This window comes from Ictidomys tridecemlineatus, chromosome 7, assembly GCF_052094955.1.
Source record: "Ictidomys tridecemlineatus isolate mIctTri1 chromosome 7, mIctTri1.hap1, whole genome shotgun sequence".
In the NCBI taxonomy this organism is placed as follows: Eukaryota; Metazoa; Chordata; class Mammalia; order Rodentia; family Sciuridae; genus Ictidomys; species Ictidomys tridecemlineatus.
Genome location: NC_135483.1, coordinates 161,817,482 through 161,832,641, shown reverse-complemented (window position 1 = coordinate 161,832,641; position 15,160 = coordinate 161,817,482). Strand labels below are relative to the sequence as shown.

Below are 15,160 nucleotides of genomic sequence, written 5' to 3'. Positions count from 1 at the left end.
ATCTTTAGCTTCAGTATAGGAGCCACATTTTATATCATAAATTATGGAGGAAAGAATGATTAGTTTTGATTGGGGTGAAAATCAAATAAGATTTTCCAGACAACTTGTATTTTCTAATTTCGTATACAATGAGAATATGCTTGGTAATCAGAAAAAAAAAATTAAGTTGTGGAAAAGTGATAATTCTTATGTTTTTAAGCTGAATTGTGCAGAGATAACTATATGCCCAGATTATTCTTAAAGAATGTACTTAAAAGGTATAAGGTATATTTTAGATCAGTTATTTCAGCTTTGATTTTTTTTTTTAATCAAGGATACATAGCTGTCTAGGACTAGAGTGGCACTCCCTGGTGTCATGACCCATCTGTTTCTTTTTGAGCTGCCATCTTGATATGTGGTTTCTATCCTACTAACAAAAGGAACATTTGAGCTCCAGCCATCACATCCAAATTCCAGCTAGCAGGAAGGAGGCAGGCAGAAGGGTAGGCTCCTTCTCTTTAAGGACATTTCAACTAAGCACATGATTTCCAGAACCATATCATGTGCTCAGCTAAAAATTGGGGGTTTCTATGAAGAACAGAAATGTTGGAGCAAACCAGCAGTCTCTGCTATGGCATATGAAAGCCTTTTGTGACTTAGGAGTTGCTCTCAGTATAGAAAAATAGATCATTTAAGTAACATTGTCACGAGGTAATGTCATATATATTCATTCATTTACAAAATATTTATTAAATAATAGTGCAAAATATTTTTAGCACTGGGGCTAACACTCCATATATTTCCCTACATACTGTCTTCATTAATTTATGTTATCTCAGAAAAGGATTTGAGGGAACTGTATAGCTGTGACCTTTTTCTCTGCTTTGCCAAGCCTGTGGGAACAGAACATTACTAAGATACCATATTTCTTTCTTTGGGGCAGGGAGGGAGAAGGGTGACATTGTACATGTAATAAATAGCAGCTCTCAAGTTGAAGGGTACAGACACTGTGTGCTTTCCCCCCCAGCTCACAGGGGCCCTGTCTTTTGTCATCAGTGCATCAGATTGATTTATATCTTGTATCCTCATTGCTTTGTGGACATGCCTTTTCCCCTACTAGGTTGACTTCATCTTCTGACCTCATTCCTTTCAACTGGGGACACTCAGAGTTTGAACAAGCATGTGTTTTCTTTAGGAAGAAAGAAAGAGAGAAAGGTAGACTAGTCAGGGGGAGAGGGAAGGGAGAAAGGAAGGAAGGAGGGATAAAGAAAGGAAAGAAAGAGCCATACAAGCAGGCATGCCTGCACAGACCTAATGATGGGGCAGTGCGGTCCATTACTGGCTGTTTCTCAGGAGGCCCTCTTATGTACAGGACGTTTAACAAATGCGATTTGTAGTTACAAGCTCAGGACATTCTATTTGGAGGGAATCAGGAGATGTCTGACATCCTGCCTCCTACTCTTTTTTTATGTATATATTTTTTTAGTTGTAGATGGACATAGTACTTTTATTTTATTTTATTTATTTATTAATTTTCATGTAGTGCTGACGATCAAACCCAGGGTCTCACACGTGCCAGGCAAGTGCTCTACCACTGAGCCACAACCCCAGCCTGCCTCCTTCTCTTTCAGTAATTGATGGGAGTGGGAATGTTTTTAAGGAAAAAAAAAGAATTTTTTTTAAACTGTGGAAAATTTCAGACATTCAGAAAACAACCATGAGCCCACCACTAAAATTGAAGAAATATCAACACATTACCACATTTACTTTGAAAAGATCATAATAAACTTTCATGGATTTAGAGGATTCCCCCCTCCCCCATATAAACATATACTCATGTCCTGTGTCATTCACATCTTTGCCAAAATGCCACTTTATCTGGGACAGTACCCCTGATGTTCCCATGTGAAATAGCAGGGTCTATCAGCCTCTGACCTCTTCTTCCTGTAGCATTTGTCCCCACCTGACACATACAGTGAACTTATTGTTTGGTCTTTTGTCTTCTTCCACTAACACATCAGATCCATGAGAGCTGGGTCCTGGCTTGGATCCCCCTAGGAACCACAACAGGGCCCACCCAGGCCAGGAATGGGTGGAAGGGCTGAAGCCTCCTTCAGCTTTCTGACCTATGACCCCCAACCCCTGACCCTCTCTCCAGGGAAGGCCAGTATCCTAAAGTTTTATATGTCTTTTTCTCCATCCTTGTCTTTATACACTCTATTTTGATTTATACCTTTCTGATTTTATTTTTCTATTTGTGTACATTTATGTACATATTTACCAAAACAACAGATAGTGTCATGTATCTTTAAAAACATCACAAAGGCAAATAGTTGGTGTCCTCTGTAACCTGGATTTTCTCACTCAATATTATGTGTTCAAGATTTATTTTTGTGGACACATGAGCATTCATTCATATATTTCATATTCCTACAATATTCCCTCCAGGATTTTACCACTGTAAGTTTATTCTTGATCAGAGCTTTTTAATCACACCTATATCACTTTCTTTTGTCTAGTGCTGTCTGAGTCTGACATGTGGTAAAAATTGTACTGGTTCTAAAAATGCACTAGAAAAATGACTAAGACAGAAAATTTTATGTTATATGTGTTTTACCACAATTTAAAAATTTGAGAACTTACCAAATTGTACACCTCAAAATGGATTAGAGAAGGGGACCATCTAAGAATATTCATAAGGAATGTACTCTTTGTAAAAATAAAATCATTGTAAGTTGCATTTTTAGGGAATTTTACTCAGCACTACTGAATGTTTGGTTATAAAATTATTTGTTTTCAATGAATTGTGGTTTTGCTTATTATACTTAAAAATAGAATCCCCTCAGAAATAAACAATGTATGTTGCTATATAGTTCTCTCATATTAGAAAATCTGATGGCTTTTCTCTCAAGCAGGGGAAAGTAAAGAACAAATACGTTGAGGTATTGTAAAGAGGTTTTCAGAGATTGGCTTTTGACAAGATTCCAAATGTCTGGGAAGTCTATTTTTTTCCTTAACATAATTACTTGATTTCAAATATAGGTACAGAATAATTACAATGCCTGGGTTATTCTTAGGACACATTTAAATATCCGTTTTCTAAGCTTCTTGCTAGAGGACAAAGTTTTATTTAGATAGGGTTTTGCATATTTTGTAGATATGATTGCAGGTATAACTGAAAACATTAAGGAAGAGTTTACCACATGTAATTTTGAATGACCACTCAGTAGTCTCAGGCTAAACGTGAAACCTTTCTAGAAAAATCACATGATCTGCTTTGCATTTGCTTATAGAAATCAATCTTGGGGCTGGACTACTATGAATATCTTGTGACTAAAGTCAGACTTGAGTTATCCCTAGGACAATCTATGTAACCATTTAAAATCTGTTTTTTCATACAAATTAATAAATTTGATTAGCACACTTCCTTGAACCTTATTAAAGTATTTAAAAACAGTTTTTAAAACATATGGGGCAGCTAAATTAACTGTGGCTATTTCACACCTACTCCATTAGTAGGTGTTCATTATCCACTATGTTGCTGGCTTGTGTCAGGGGCCACTATAAGATGAATAGGACAGGTCTCCTGCCCTCCTAGACCACATAATCAGGCAGGTATGAAATAGACAAACCAAGACAACAAAATCAGCATCAGTGCTGCCATAGGAATAGAACTGTTCTGTCACTGTATTTCCAGGACTCCTAGAGCAACGGATCACTATACTCAGAGACAGCATCAGGAGATGCATGGGTAGGTGAGGGGCCGGGCCGGGGGTCAGAGCTGAAAAGCCCACCCACCACCCCTATCAACTACTTTTTCAGACTGCTAAGAATAAAAATATTAGTAATGGTAGAGATAAATAAGAGTAATTTCTTATTTGGGCAATTGATGTTTCCTCAGTCTTATATTAAATCTGACTAAAAACATCTCTAGAGACTTCACTTTATTGATTTTTTAAAAAAGGACTAGAATTTCTATAGCAGTTTTAGGTCACAGCCAAATTCAGAAAGTAAAGAAGGTTTTCATATGCTGCTTGCCTTCCTGCATGCACAGCCTCCCCAGCTACCAACATCTTTCCCCCACAGTGGTACATTTGTTGCAGCCAGTGAACCTCCACTGATATATCATTATTACCCAGTCCATAGTTTACCTTGGGATTCTCTCTTGGTGATGCACAAGCTTTGGGTTTTTACAAATGTATAACGACAGGTACCCACTCTTACAGTGTCATATAGATAGTTTTACTGCCCTATCCTGCTTTCCGCCTATTCATCCTTCCTTTCCTGTCCTGTTGATTTTTGTTTTATTTTATTAAAGTAAGAACAGCCTGCCTAAGATGCAGAAGTAGTTCCCATTAGTTGCCTCCCCCCGCCCCCCGGGGACCTCCCACCCCAAAAAGGCACTGTGGAATCAGCCTGCCTCTATCAGTGAGCTGCCGTGTTTTCCCAACTGCGTGCCTTTCTCACCACTCCTAGACCACCCTCATCTTCACGGAAAGGTCAGAAGTCCCTGGACAGATCTGCCTCTGTGCTTCTGAGGGCTGGGGCTCTACTGTGCTCCAGATGTCTGATTACAATACAAACAGACCTATTTGCTTTTAGGGAAGCAAATGTTTTCTGTGTTCAACAGAGCTTGTAAAATTTCATTAAGAAGCTAATCATTAGCCCTGATTAAGTAAACACTGGATGTTTGGCATGAATATTTTAACTTATTTCCAAGCTGCTTCAGCCTTCTCAAGGTTACGATTTGTCAGCAGGGACCAATAATTTTTTCAGTCACCTGCACAGTTTGCCAATCCATCATCGTGGAATCTCCACTCACCCCATTAAACTGGGGAAGAAAATCAAGACTCTCCCAGAGCCTCAGACACGAAGCTGGTTCTTTGGTGCTCATTAGAGTAACTTTCACAGTTTGAATAGTGAACCTCACTGCTGGCTTGTTCCTACAGGACAGGAGACACTGAGCTCTGCTTCCCTTTCCAGTTCAACCTGAAACTGCCACCAGTTTTTAACCCTTCCATATTTGTCTTCATAAACATTTCAGGTTTTCACAAAGATCAGATTTCTTTTTTACTTACTTTACTATATCTCTATATTCATAATTTATTAAATATATATATATATTTAAAATCAATAATGTGTATTTCTTATATATTTTAAATCAGTAAAAAAGAAATCTCTATAGAAGATGTGCTTAATACTAAGCATTTATTTCCAACTCTGTCTTCTGCTAGTGAATCAGATGTACCAATTGCTGTAGTTCCAGGGAGTTGGAGTGGTCTTAGGAAGACCTGCTCCACAGAAGGGAATGTTAGGACAGCATTTTCTGAAGTGAGCAAGTCTGACAAGTGTTTAGAAGGGGGAGTGGAGGTTCTGTTGCCAAAAACATTGGGAAGCATATCTACTACAGGATTCCTTCTGTTTTAGTGATTTATAGTGCACACGGCCATATGAAAGGCACTGAGAATTCTTGATAATAAGAAAATTAATTAGCTTTCTTGAACACAGTTTTTCTCAGAGACATTTGGCTTTTGCGAACCTCCTCTTCCTCCCCCTCCTCCTTCTTCATCCCCCTCTCCTCCTCCTCCTGTTCTCCTCTTTACCCCTCTCTGCTTTTCTCTTTTCTTTTTCTTTTCCATGCATCCCCTCAGAACCAATGGACTACATTTTGGGACATGCTGCTATAGAACAAGTATCTGGAACAGTCTCTGGTAGTGGTTCTTGAACTTGGGTATGCCACAGAATCCTGGAGTGCTTATTAATATACAGACCACTGGCCAACCCCCCCCCCCTAGATCTGGGAGGTCTAGGACTTTCTAGTAAGTGCTTATGAAATACTGCTGCTGCTGCTGGTTGGGGAATCACTAGCCCATGGTCAAATTGCAAGGAAAACAAATGTGCTTGTGGGTGGTTGAAGGATACCTCAGCCCTACCACACATACTGATTGAACCTGCTATGTATCAGGCACCATGCTAGGTGCTGGGGTTTCATTGGTGGTGAACACAGGCCTGGTCCCTGCATTCAGCGGCTTGCAGTATAATAGGTAGAAAACAGGAAAAGGAGATAAGGTAATAGGGTCTTATAAATAGGGACAACTGAAGGAAGCCAACAGCATGCTATGATACTGAAATCAAGGTGGCCAGGAAAGACCTCTTGGGTATAGCAGTGACATTGAAACTGAGACTGGCCATGAGAAACTGGGGTCATAAGAAGATTGAGGGAATGTTTCAGACTGGATAAAGACATGAATAAAGGTTCCAAAGGGTCGGGGAAAAGAGTGGAAAATTCTGGGGAATGAAGGAAAGCCAGCGTGGCTGGAGAAGAGTGAGTGAGAGAGAAAGTGGAAGGAAAGGAGGTCAGAAAGGAGAAAAAAGGTCTAGCTACCCGAGCTGAGTGAGGAGTTGGGCTTCACCTAAGTGCAAAAGTTCTGAATATTTTAGAAAGTCACTCTGGGTGTTGTATGAAGAAAAGATGGTGAGGGGAAGAGTAAAAGTTGTGAGACCAGTGGGGAGACTCTAGCAGGGGTGAGGGCAGAAAGGATGTGCCTGGGGTAGAGTGGCAGCAGTATGAAGTGCCCGTACGCATGAGCCCTAGGGGGCCCCACCCATGATTGTTTCTTTTAGCTATTAGAGGTGGAGAGATGCAGGTTGCTTTGAGATATATCATGACATCAGATCACTTAGGAGGTAATGATGGGTTAAATGTGAAGGACAAGAAAGATGGTGCTGCTAAGAAGAACTCCTGGTTCCTGGCTTGAGCAATAGAGAGGGAGGGGAAGGGGTAATTCAGTAGCACCATGAGCCTATTCATTTCTGAGATAGAAGTAAAGAGTTGCTTTTCAGAGAACAGTGAAGTAACCATTGCCACCATTAATCTGCAAATATAGTAATTGGCTATTTGCTGGTACACAAAGGAAATGGTAATAGGGTTTAATAAATATTCTTGTTAGAAAGTTCCCTATATGTATTGTATATCAATGACTGCCTGGTTGTATTGAGTTAGAAAATAAATAAGGCCATTGAACACTAAGTATAATGTTGTCTTTCTGTAATAAATCAGAGAGCACTTCAGAATCTCAGAGACTATTACTATTGCTGTGTAACAAACCACCTCAAAATTTAGTGGCATAAAACAGCTACTCCATTATGTTCATGGATTGTATGGGTTAGGAATTCAGACAGGGCTTAATGAGATAGCTTTTCACTGTTTCAGGATGTCTAGACTCAGCTGCAAAGACTTGTCAGCTGGTATCTTGATAGAGGGTGGGGGGCAGACTCATCTGAAGGTGTCTTCACTCACATGTCCGTCACCCTGGGCACCTGCACATGGTCTCTCCATGTGGCTGGGTCTTCCTCTCTGCAGGACAGCCACAGGGTCATTGAACTCCTGATATGGCAGCTCAGGACTCCAAAGATAGATCATCTTTGCACAGATCTTTTATGTAGGACAGGTAGCCAAATTCTTATGTTGTTTAACAGATGCTGAATGAGAGGAGATTGCTGCGCTCAGCATGTTGCCTCTGGGCTGATCTCTTAGGGATGAAGACAGTGGTAAAGAGGAAGAGCTGGATATTCTGCATTAAGCTAGATGACAAGGATTACCTTCTCACTTTGGCTGTGAGCAAGTCATGTGGTTAGCAAGTATTTTTCCCAATCTCTCTTACTTGCCCATCCTTAGAGGTGAAGCAACCAAACATGCTTGTTGATTAATTAGAAGATGTGTGTAAACTAGGACATATAACAATTCTTAAATTATTCAAAAACTTACCTGAACACAGATTTCCCAAGACCTTTCTCTCAGGTGCATTCTGGTGGGCCTTATCCATGACAAAAAAAAAATGCAGTTTTCCCTTTAAGTGTAGAAATTATTCTTGATGTAAATTTTGGGTAAGTCTTTGATGATTGGAAGACTCTTGAGTTAGATGGTCCAGCCCTAAGGTAGATCCTTGATCTACAAAGGTAGATTTCAAGAAGGGAAGTACAGGCATCCAAGGAAGTGTGCAAGATGATCCATTGGGATAATGTAATGTCTACTTCAATCCCTTGGACATATTTTGAAATGCATATTTTGTGTGTATTTTATTGAATATTAAATATGATAACATAGTACTATATACATGAAAGTTACGAATGACTAGTTAAATCAATCTATGTATTTTTAATTTTTTTCTTTTGCTAATGGAGCAGACACTGCTTTAAGGCCTATGTCATAGTGACACTATTATGCCTTGTAGCTAATGCTTTTCAAATGTCAATATGCATACCCTTTGCCAAGGGAAACAGTTTTTTTCAGGAAAATTTGGTGAGACTGATTTATATACCAAAGTGCCAAGTTTACTAATTTTCATTAGCTTGAAAACTGGACCTGTTATTGAATCATGTTATGCTTTTTTAATTCTTGAATGAAAGTAGTTTCCCTCAGAACACAAAAGAGTATATAAGAATCGCCTTGATAAACCTTGAACTAGAAGGAGAAAAACTGGGGTTCCTAAAGGATATTTGCAAGGAGACCATACAGCCTCGTAGTGGGTTATTCATAGGATGCAATGTTTAGTGGCTAAGAACGTGAGCCTTGGTGGTCAGACTGCCTGGGTTCCATCTGGGGCTTTATACTGTCCACCAGCTGTAGTGCGACCTTGGACTAGGTAGTTAACCTCTCTGTGCCTCCATTTTCTCATGTGCATAATGGGGATGTCATAGATCCTTCTCATCCTGAGAATAATCCATAGAAAATGCTTAGGGCAGACTCCTGCAGATGTTAAGAACTCAATCAATGTTAATGATTCTTCTCTATTCCAGGGATGTTTCTTTCTAAAGAATTTAATTTTGGTCTAGACTCTGCAAACCTCAGTTCTCTAGATATAGTCTATGTATAATCCTGTTTTCAATATTCCTCACTTTCTTTTGGGGCCTTTGTCATTTCAGTATCTGCTGTGTCCCCTCGTGTTTCATGTGCTGGAAGCTTGATCCCCACTTGTGGTGGTGTCCAGGTGGTAGAACCTTTAAGAGGTGGGGCCAAGTGGGAGGTGAATTAGGTCTTGGGGTTTCACCCTCATGAATGGACTAATGCTGTCTCACAGGAGTGGATTAGGTCTCATGTGACTGGATTAGTTATTACAAATTGTTGTTTTAAAGGGAGGCCATCTCGTGTGCTTGACTACTTCTGTAGTGCTTGGCTGCCTTTCTGCTTCTCCATCATGTCGTAACGTGACCAGATGTTGGCATAATGCTATTTGGACTTTTCAGCCACCAGAATCATGAACCAAATAAATCTCTTCTTTATAAAGTTCCCAGCCTCAGGTATTTTGTTGTAAGAACACAAACCACACTAATACTGTATCTCAATCCCTTTTAGAACAGGGATTCTTACTCATTCATTTTTTATGCCTAGAAGTTATCACAATGTCTGATTCTCAGAGATGCCCAAACAATTTATGGCATTCCTTAGAGCCTGTCTTAGGAGAACAATGTATTGAGTCCAAATTGCATTGCATTTGGCCAAAGGCATAAGCATACTTAGAAAAATACAGATCTTACATGCCAGCTTTGGAAGTCCAGGAAGTAGTTCCAGAGTATCAAGAATGTGTCAGGAAGTGGAGGGGACTGTGTTGTACTGGTGTGTTCAGGCCCCAATAGAGACATTCCAATTTAAATTTAAAAAACCTATGTGCCTGCCAAAGAGACCTGTAAACAGATTTGGGGTTCAATTTTTGAAACCTGGTATAGATTAAAACACGATTTTTGAACTTAAAAATTTATATTTGTTTGCTCTATTAAAGTATGAACTTAAGGGCAAGAAAAATATAATTTTTCTTTCTCTTCTCTTGCCCAGTTTCATTATGAAAATTATTAGAAAATCCTTCTGTTTGTTTCATAAAATGAGTCAAACCATTTATATCATTGCTGTGTCATTTTAAAGTGTGTTATCTAAAAGAGGTCCAAATTTAAAAGCTACATGTAAATACATGCTCATGGTTACTATGAAATACTGCTTTTATTGCTTAGCTTTCAGGGTGAATGGTTTCCAATGCATTTCATCCATAATGTGCACACAAAATTTTTATTTATCTATTTATTTATTTATTTTTGGTACCAGGGATTGAACTCAGGGTCACTTGACCACTGAGCCATATCCCCAGCCCTATTTTGTATTTTATTTAGAAACAGGGTTTTGCTGATCTCCTTAGCGCTTCACTATTGCTGAGGCTGGCTTTGATCTAGCAATCCTCCTGCCTTAGCCTCCTGAGCCACTGGAATAACAGGTGTGCATCACCACACCCAGCATAAATTTTATTTTAATAGTGTTTGCTCTCAGGAAATCTTCAGCAGTTGAGACCAGTGTGTCCATTGTCTTCTATGTGCAGAATAGCATTTTCTGAGCATCTCTAGTGTTCAAAATGCCTCATGACTTTGGTCTCCTGGTTCCCCATCCCTCTTCCTCATGCTGCTCACTGTCAGGAAACCAGATACACCTCATGTGACTCATGCACAGTGGTCAGTGCTCACTCTACCTGTTTGTCACCTGAGTAATTGCAAGGGGCTATGGCTGTGGTTAGATGTTGTTCATTAAAGATGAAAGGCTTGTCCAGTCAGCACCTGTGTCAGGTGACACTTCCCTTAGTGTCTGGAACAGTTCCATTTTGTTTTCTGATCCTGTGTATCTTCAGTCATGGGATCTAATGCAGCGGATGTTTACTTGGCCCTTGGACATGTTTTTCTGCCTCCTATTTGGATGGTACCATCTTGATTACCCTGGAATTTAGGTGAGTCTAGGCAGGATGTCTCCTCATCATTCCCTACCTCTGTCTCCACTCCATTCCTTCTCCCTTTTCCCATTAGCCAGCCAGAGGGGGCATGTTAGGAAAAGAGTGAAATCATGGATTAATCATAATAGACAACATTTGTTGAATGCTAACCATACAGTAGGAACTGGGCCAAGCGCTTTATAAGCATCATTTCACCTCACAAATCCCCAGGAGGAAAATAATATTATCATCTTCATTTTCCAGACAAAAAAAAAAAAAAAAAACCCAAACCAGTGGCTTAGAGAAGGATCCAGTAGCTCACCCGAGGTCATATGGCTCTTGGTGTCAGAGACAGGGTTTGAATCTGAGCTTTTGACTTCCAGAACCCACTAGGGTGTGTTGCCATCTTCAGAGGTGGCTAAAAGCCAAAGCAGAATAAGCTTAGAGGATTCGGAGGAAGGTCTGGAGGAGGGAGGTTTGAGGGCTGGGCCTCTAAAATAAACAAGACATTTTAGGAGTGTAGAAAATGAGGAGGAAGGCCTGACCTTACAAAGGCATGGTGGCAGAAAAGCAAGTGTGTGGGCCCAGGAGGGGTCCCATGACAGGGGTGGGGCATAATGGGAGGTGTGGGAATCCAAAAGTAGAAAATGGGCTGTGGTGTCCCAGCTGGGAGAGGAGGGCTTCCTCCCCACGCACACTCAGGGCTCAGTGTGGTGCAAAGCCTTTCTCTTTTCCTCACTGAAGAGGCAGTACTGTGGAGGAAGGGCTGAGGGCAGAGGGCTGCTCTTCAGCTGGTGGAAGCACATGACCTGTGTGACCCCACGGTACAGTGGCCCCCAGAGAACAGAGGGGGCCTCAGAGGGAAAGGGCTTCCGGTATCCAGCCCTTGGTGCTGCCTGGGAACACCAGCACAACAGCTGTGCTCCCTGCCTCTTCAGCCTGCCCTTCCCCACACCCTTGACCTTGTGCTGCTTCAGGAGAGGGGTCAAGAGCAGCAGAGCAGCAGCTACTAAGGGGTCCTGCTGCCCACTCACAGCTGGTAGTGTCTGAGGCCAGGCTTCCAGTGACCTGAGGAACATAGAAAGTCCACATTCGTTCTTGTTGGAAATAAGTAGCCTCTCAAGCTCTGAATGGAGTTTCCCATGAACCTGGTCCTAGCCCAGTGACACGGAAGATCTGAGGCGTGGTTCTCCAAGCACACCTTGGCCTCCCTGTGAAGTCCATCCTTCTGGGAAATTCTTGAGGGACTGAGAAACGTGGGGACGTTGTTTCCTTTTCTCCTTATATATTGTGAAGCACTTGGACCAAATCTCTCCCTCACTGCAATCTCTTCAACACTCTTCTTTTCAAAAACAGTATTGATGTTCTCCATCAGCATCACCCCCTTCCTAGCTCCTGGCCCACATTGCCCTGTTAATGGGCATCACCAGCCTGCTTTCTCTACTTTTCAAGTCTCTGTTCCAACATCCAGATTTCTCCTGCCTGGAAATATTCCATATCAGTAGTTTCATTTTAATGAGAGCCTCTAATCATTTTATGTGCATGTGGGGGCTAGTCAGAGACAACTGTATACCTGTTTATACAGCTCTAAATAAAAAACCTAACTCTGTTGGTTTCCTCATTTGACAAACCATTGGGCTCCCAGGAACTGGAATTTTCAGATGCTCCCAGTGTCACATGAAGTCAATCTCTAGGTGTTATATGTGAGGTTGCACAGAAACAAGCACTCCACAACAGGCAGACTTCACTGGAGGTCGGCGGGTAGGTGAGCATCATGGATAAGGAACACTAGCTGACCCCCATAGCTTCTGGTTACCACCTTCTGAGCAAACCTGCTTTTCCTATCCATAGGATAAGAAAGATTTAAATCCTGCATCCAGTTGAGGGCAACAGAATTGATAGGAAGGTTGAAGGGATAAACTCTAAAACAGCCCTCTTATGATGGACTGAAGGGGTTGGTTGGTCTCTTCAGTCAAGTTTAGAGGTGGACAAGAGCCCCACCCCCAATAATGTGGTACCCAGTCCATTCAGACCCTTGTAGACAACCAGTTCTTTGTCTCACCCCAGATGCCTGCAGGTCACCCTCAGATCCTTTTCTTCCTGGGGTATAGTTTCAATAAACATAAGACAAATCAAGTCATTACTCCTTTTTTTCCTCCAAGACATACTGAAAACTAACTGTATGCCAGATATAGTGCTCCAAGACATACTGAAAACTAACTCTATGCCAGAGTTGAAGACTAAGCTTGCCCTGCATCCACAGTACAGTTAGTGGCAGGTGTCGGGTGGGATGCAGAAGTAGCCAGGGCCAGTAGTCAGATGTAATGAAAACTTCTCAAAAACCCCTAGTGTGGAGCAAGGGCAGTTCAGTGGACAGTTGGAAGAGGTTTCAGAAGAAAGTTCTTGAGCTGGGTGTGAAAAGACTCTTCCAAGTGACCCCAAACCACAAACCAAGGACTCCCTGTTTTGCAGCTTTAAGGTAAAATATTGTTCTTATGTTTTATCAATGGGCCCTGCTTTTTCTCAAGAGAGAGTTGATCACTGCCAGCAGTCTTGGCTTTGGCAGGGAAAATGTAGAAGGAATCCATCAGGTTCACAGCAAATGGAAATAACATATTCTTAGAAATGTTGCTTAAGAAACAGACCAGGGGTCATAGAGTTTGGCTGGCTTTGTCCAGGGCATTCAAGGAATAAAGCCCAGACATTTTGTCAGTTTTAAGATGGGAAGAGAAGTCTGTGTTATAACACTGTGCTTAAAATCTAAGCAGATCATCTTGGGCTTGAAATTGGGGAATGATCTGAGATTAATACTGATTTAGGCATATAGGCAAATGCCACATGCCATAACATACTGTAGGCTAAGGCATTTAGGCCAATGGATTACTAAAGGTGATGAAGCCTTCTGGGGGATTTCAGGATTAAACATAAAGCACACCAATGACTGTGGGGCTGGGTGAAGAGGGGAGTGATGGAAGAGTCACTTTTCTATGCCATGAAACTATGGCTTGGTGTAAGCTGACAAATTTCCTGTATTAGTCAGCTTTCCATTGCTATGACAAAAATACTTGAGATTAATCAACTCAAGTGAAGTAAAGTTTGTTTTGGCTCACAGTTTCGGATGTTTTGGTCTGTGATCAGTTGGCTCTGTTGTTTCTGGGCCTGTGGTGAGGCAGAGCATTATGGTGGAGAGGATATGGCAGAACAAAACTTCTCACCTCAAGACAGCCAGGACGTAGAGAGTTGCAGGGGTGGGAAGGGACAAGGACAAGACATAGCCTTCAAAGACATGTCCCCAGAGACCTGCTTTCTCCAACTAAGCCCTACCTCCTGAGACTTCTACCACTCCCCAGTAGCACCACCAGCTGGTACCAAGTCTTCAACACATGAGCCTTTGGGAGATATTCCAGATCCAAACTATAACAGTCCTTAGCCAAAGGAAATAGAAGGCTGATGTGCTAGGGAGATATGCCTAGATATGGCCATCTGGAGGTCAGATTGCCCAGAGAGGTGTGGTAGACTTTAAATCTAGAGCAGCCAAGTAGTGCTGGACCCTCACTGATTGAACCTGTGTCCTGTTTTGTTTTCCAGTCATTATTTTATAATTCAATGGAAAAAACAATCTTACACAATTGAATATGTAGACCACTTTTAAAAATGCATATGGTATGGAAAGCAAGATACATTTAAGTTCAAAATCATTCATTTCTATGAATCCATAAGCTCAATAGAAAAACAAAAGGTATTACTTGCCAACAAGAAAACCATCCAAATATATATTAATGTTTAATCCATCCATGGAATGCCATATTCCCATATCCTCTCTGGTGTTGAGACCAGGGTATTTGAGATTTTTGTAGAGAAAGACCCTATTCTTGCCTTCTTTGTGCTCTCAGAAGCCAGATTGTCGAGTGAGAATCCCTAGGGGACTCTTAGCTCACATAAAGAAATGCCAGTCAGTCTTGAAATACAAGGACTTAAAGTTGAGTTAGGGAAAAATATACCCTAAAGTCCAGCTTTAAGAAGGGCACATGCATCTCAAGTGGTCATTTCTCCGATGGCAGGTGAAGGTTGGTTTGAGAGTGTCCTGGAGCTAGAGAGGTGCATCCCCCATATCCTTTGTCTGAGCAGTGCTCTGAGGTAACCACCTCTGGGTCCTGGGACCACTCATATCAATATATAAATAAGGGGCTTGGATGCCTGCCATTTTGTACCTACTTTACTAAGTAGAAAGCACTGTATGGGAAGAATTGTAGTATTCTTGGCTTTTTAGTCCACTGACTCAATTTAGAAAGAGAATAGGTGATACAGAAAATATACAAATAGCCATACACATAAGCTGGTTATTTGCCCGAGGACCTTTTACCAGGCTGTAGTGGGTTACTTCTAAGTGACCAAATGGGGGCTTTTTTGGACAGCAGAATTGTCTTGGGCTGCAA

General features: G+C 41.3%; 1 protein-coding gene across 7 annotated transcripts in view; it reads left to right on the top strand.

The window, feature by feature from the left end:
- The window catches only part of Ankrd44 (ankyrin repeat domain 44), a 287,618-nt gene that overhangs the window by 112,363 nt on the left and 160,095 nt on the right, over positions 1-15,160 (top strand). The window lies entirely within an intron of this gene.